Source organism: Rhinichthys klamathensis, unplaced genomic scaffold (assembly GCF_029890125.1).
Source record: "Rhinichthys klamathensis goyatoka isolate OS25496 unplaced genomic scaffold, OSU_Roscu_1.1 h1tg000354l_1, whole genome shotgun sequence".
Taxonomy (NCBI): domain Eukaryota; kingdom Metazoa; phylum Chordata; class Actinopteri; order Cypriniformes; family Leuciscidae; genus Rhinichthys; species Rhinichthys klamathensis.
Window position 1 is genome coordinate 595,159 of NW_026606864.1, and position 6,528 is coordinate 601,686.

Consider the following 6,528-nt stretch of genomic DNA (forward strand, 5'->3'; position numbering starts at 1 on the left):
TAACCTTCACAGCTGAAGATGCGTGTGTTTGTCGTCTCGATGCTGCTGGTGTTTGGCTTTCCGTTCATCATGACTGATGTTGTAGATTCATTCGAAACTTGCAAACAGTTTTTTTTAAAGATCAGCCTCCAGGGATTTCTGCCATTCTGGCGAATTCAGTCTCACAGAATCAGAATCAGTACAAAATAATCTGTCAAAAATATAACAACGATAACAGATTTGCAACTCTCTACGACATGACAAATAAGATCCCTTTATTCTCAGTTTACAAATATACTGGGCATCATACAGGGAAACGACCTAAATCTAAATGGAGGACAGAGCCACAGGTGAGGATGCAATTTCCTTTTTTTTTTTTTTTTTTTTTATGTTTTACAAAAACTCATTATTGTCTCTTTTTTTATTTGTCAACTATCTGTTTTGTAGCTTAAATATTCAGATCAGGCTAAGGACGGAGACTACAAGAACAACAAAATGAATGTGAATCGTGGACACTTATTTCCGTGCAGCCATGCAGCTGATGAAGACACTGTCAAATCTACATTCACACTGACCAATGCTGTGCCGCAGTCCATAAGCTTTAACAGTGGCAGCTGGAGCCACATGGAGGAAACAGTTAGAGAGATCATGAATTCTCACTGCCGTGATGAAAATAACACTGGGAATATCTTGGCCTATGTGTTGACAGGAGCTGTGCCGAACACTAAAACACCACCAGATATATTGAATAACAGAGTAAACATTCCCTCACACATGTGGACAGCGTTCTGCTGCTATAACAGTAAGAGCAAAAAATGTTTGTCTCAAGCTCACTGGGCTGAAAACATAGATGAGAGAAAAGAGGAAGGCAAAAAGATCAGTGTAAAGACCCTGGAGGAATTACGGGACTTTCTGAAGATCAAATATAATAAAGAAAGCTCACTGTTTAACGGCTGTTTGGATCTTTTAGAAGCAGATGTAAGTCCACCTCCAGAAGCAGATGCTTGTGATGAGCCAGACGTCGAGGAACAATCATAGTGGCCTACCATTACAAATATACCAGCATCATTTTGGGCCTGGATGTGTCGCTAGTTTGTCTAAATGTAGAGTTGGTATGAAATAAAAAGAGTATAACAGATTTCTGTTATTAACTCTGACCCTGTTATTTCTTTGACAACTTCAAAGCCATACAAATAAATGCTTTCAAATCATGCAAAATAATACTTGTGTCTAGAGCTTTATTTGTGTTGAATGTGTCACATCAACCGTCTCAGTGTTTTTGGCATAACTCAAGAAGTGAACCAAAGATATAGAAATATATATTGACAATTATTTGCAAAAGACACAGATCAGGTCACAAAAGAACACTATAGGGCTTAGGACAATTATAAGAAGTGACTCCAAATGCCATACAATGTTCCAGTGCTTGTAGTGGTGTGAAAGAACTCACACATTCACAGTATGTGGGTTCACGGGTTTAGATGTGTGAACATCAGTGTAAAAGACCATCATCTTTCCTGTTAAACTATTTGAGAATAGAGTCTGACTGAACTCCAAGACTTTTTGTAGAACTAAAGTTTGTTTTAAAATCCCACCGGTCACAATAGTGACCGTAAAAAAATGTTTCATTTCTAAGGCTATAAAAATGTTACTGAATGATCTATCAATGCATTTCCAGCAGATATTGAAATAATAAAGGGTCTCAATGAAATATGTGCAGTGTCGCATGTTTACTGTAAATTGTCACATGACCAGAGCTGTTTATTTCCTGTTTGTGCCAAGAGAAGAGGATGGCAGTAAGAAAGCTCCCAAAGAAAAGATTAGTATAGTATGTTAACATAAAGATAGGACTTAGATTTTTGGTACACATCATGTTTAAGGTGTCTAGTACTGATATATGCATTTGCAATTACTCAACTTTGTTTAATGTTGTCATAGAACTTACAAACATGTCACCGGCAACAATAGTGACCGGTGGGATAACCCATTGTATCTACATGCTAATACACAAAGGCTAACTGTTCTACCTTACTTTCTGCTGCTCCCTAATGGCGCTTTTCCATTACCAGTACCAGCTCGACTCGACTCGACTCGCCTTGGCTCGCCTCGACTCGGCTCGCTTTTCGCTCCGTTTTCCATTGCAGAAAGTACCGCCACAAATAGTACCCGGTCGTCATAGCGACGCATTTCGTTCCCCCATCAAGCTCTCGCTGGATCCTTTCTTCGGCAACCAAACAAAGGAATGTCTGCACCTCCTCGTTTGACCACGGCGTATTCTTCCGAGTTGCCATAATAATAGTAGTAAGTTTAGTAACTATCTCTGGCCAAACTATTTAAAATACTTCATCTGGCGCGTGCAATGATGACGCAGATTCTCTGTGACCAATCAGCAGTCGGCATTGTTTTCACGTCACATTTTAGTATCGGCTTAGCTCGCCTCAGCTCGCTTGGAACCTCGCCGGAGGTGGTACGAAAAAAAGTACCCGAAAGCAGGTACAGGTACAACTTTTACACAGTGGAAAACCAAACAAAGGCGAGTCGAGTCGAGCCGAGCCAAGCCGAGCTGGTACTGTGTAGTGGAAAAGCGCCATAACTTTCTACCTAATTTTACACACACACACACACACACACACACACACACACACACACACACACACACACACACACACACACCCCACACACACGCACACCCCCCACACACACAAACCAGACACCCCACACACACACCGCACACCCCACACGCACACCACACCACAGACCCCACACACAAACCACACACCCCACACACACACCACACACCCCACACACACACCACACATTCCACACACACGCACACCCCACACACACACACCAGACACCCCACACACACACACCGCACACCCCACACGCAAGCACACCACAAACCCCACGCACACCACACAACAGACCCCACACACCCCACACACAAACCACACACCCCACACACACACACCACACCCCACAACACCCCACACACACACACGCACACCCCCCACACACACACACCAGACACCCCACACACACACATCGCACACGCACGCACACCACAAACCCCACGCACACCACACCACAGACCCCACACACCCCACACACACCACACCACACCCCCCACACACCACACATACAAACCACACACCCCACACACACACCACACACACACCACACATCCCACACACACACCACACATCCCACACACACACCACATATCCCACACACACACACCAGACACCCCACACACACACCGCACACGCACGCACACCACAAACCCCACGCACACCACACCACAGACACCACACACCCCACACACAAACCACACACACACCACACACCCCACACACACACCACACATCCCACACACATGCACACCCCACACACACACACGCCAGACACCCCACACACACACACACATCGCACACCCAACACGCACGCACACCACAAACCCCACGCACACCACACCAGACCCCACACACCCCACACACAAACCACACACCCCACACACACACCACACATCCCACACACACGCACACCCCACACACACACACACCAGACACCCCACACACACACACCGCACACCCCACACGCACGCACACCACAAACCCCACGCACACCACACCACAGACCCCACACACAAACCACACACACACCACACACCCCACACACACACCACACATCCCACACACACACCACACACCCACCACACATCCCACACACGCACACCCCACACACACACACACACACGCACACCCCCCCCACACACACACCACACATCCCACACACACGCACACCCCACACACACACACACCAGACACCCCACACACACACACCGCACACCCCACACGCAAGCACACCACAAACCCCACGCACACCACACAACAGACCCCACACACCCCACACACAAACCACACACCCCACACACACACACCACACCCCACAACACCCCACACACACACACGCACACCCCCCACACACACACACCAGACACCCCACACACACACATCGCACACGCACGCACACCACAAACCCCACGCACACCACACCACAGACCCCACACACCCCACACACACCACACCACACCCCCCACACACCACACATACAAACCACACACCCCACACACACACCACACACACACCACACATCCCACACACACACCACACATCCCACACACACACCACATATCCCACACACACACACCAGACACCCCACACACACACCGCACACGCACGCACACCACAAACCCCACGCACACCACACCACAGACACCACACACCCCACACACAAACCACACACACACACACCAGACCCCACACACAAACCACACACACACCACACACCCCACACACACACCACACATCCCACACACATGCACACCCCACACACACACACGCCAGACACCCCACACACACACACACATCGCACACCCAACACGCACGCACACCACAAACCCCACGCACACCACACCAGACCCCACACACCCCACACACAAACCACACACCCCACACACACACCACACATCCCACACACACGCACACCCCACACACACACACACCAGACACCCCACACACACACACCGCACACCCCACACGCACGCACACCACAAACCCCACGCACACCACACCACAGACCCCACACACAAACCACACACACACCACACACCCCACACACACACCACACATCCCACACACACACCACACACCCCACACACACACCACACATCCCACACACGCACACCCCACACACACACACACACACGCACACCCCCCCACACACACACACACACGCACACCCCCCCACACACACACCAGACACCCCACACACACACACACACCGCACACCCCACACGCACAAACCCCACGCACACCACCCCACACACCCCACACACACACACACACCCCACACACACGCACCCCCCCCCCCCCACACACACACACACACCCCACACCCCACACACACACACACCGCACACCCCACACGCACGCACACCACACAACCCACACACACACACACACACACACACGCACACACACACGCACACACACACATGCACACACACATGCACACACACAAACACACGCGCACAAACACACTGCACAGGTCCTATAGACCTATATTCAGTCTGTCCAATGGTTGATACAACACATTATCCCACCGGTCACAATTGTGACCGATCATAAAACTCACTTTTTCACACACTTTTCCAAGAAAATCAAAAAAAATTATGATTGATTGTTTCAAAGGGATGCTAATGACACATGATTTGTATATTTTTATGTCTGGGAAAAATTTGGGATTAAATGGGTTAAAAAAGCATTTACGTTTCTTCAACCAATTCAGTTTTATTTGTGTTTGTTCTTTAGTCTGCGTGAACACAGGTGAATATGCGTCTGTTAATCATGAGCGTCCTCGCTGTGCTGCTGGCGTTCAGCTGTCCATTCGTCACGTCTGAAGTTGTAAAAACTTTTGATAAATGCAGCGAATTTTTCTTTAGAGGACAGCCTCTGGTGATTCCTGGCATCCTGAATCCACGCTCTGAGAATGATCGTTACAAAATAATCTGTCAAAAATGCCAATTAGTAGAGGGCGTGGCCGATAGAGTGTTTTTAACCAGGCACCTGAAGGGAGGCCTAGAGAGGATTTATTTGCCAATAAATCGTTTTTTTTTTTTTTTTTTTTTTTGAGATATGAGTGTTTTTGATCTCCCTTACTTGAAGGAACAGTTACCTTAGCTACACAAAGAAAAAGGTTCAAGATATACGTTTGCAACTCTCTATGACACAACAAATAGGATCCCTGTTTTCACAGCTTACAATACTAAGGAAGAAAAACAATTCAAAATACCAAGAATTCCATAGATGGTTGAGCCTCAAATGATGATTTTTTTCAAGCTGTACTTGATATTTTATTCTTCGTTTTAATTAAAATAGCCAACACTGGTCAGCAGAAATAAAGCAGTTTCCCCGGTAACCTCTGTACACAAAACAACAACCGGTCTCGAAATAGCCTATAACCCCGGTAACCTCTGTACACAAAACAACAACAGTCGAAAGATTTCTCTCACTTCATGATAGTTTGCCAACATACAAGCTAGCTAACGTTACAGTTTTTTTCAGTCGCTAACAAGCGTTTGTCCAACCAGTAGTCACATTTTCAAAACTCTAAACACAATTAGCACAGCATCGGTCTATTGTGGCCATACCATTCACACATTTCATGTCGTTTTCACACAATATGCAGTCAGTGAACACATTTCCACAATGCTTACATTTTCTTAACAGACAAGTTATACCTCCCAACAAAATTATGGTTTGTTTTTGTAGTATTTGCGAATGTTAACACACACCATCCCACAATAGCAAAAACAATATTCCAAACCTTAGATACAGAATAAAAACTTCTGCTCCTGCAATGATATCAGTTCAAAAACAATATATCTCAGCAAAATGATAAACAAACAATTGAATAATTGACCCACAGCTTATTTATGTTGGGTAAATTGGGCCAACCCAAAATTTACCTTTTTTTTTCTATTACATT

At 46.6% G+C, this 6,528-nt stretch overlaps 1 pseudogene; it reads left to right on the top strand.

The window, feature by feature from the left end:
- Positions 1–1,017, top strand: LOC130069071 (endonuclease domain-containing 1 protein-like; annotated as a pseudogene).
- The last annotated feature ends 5,511 nt before the right edge of the window (positions 1,018–6,528 follow it).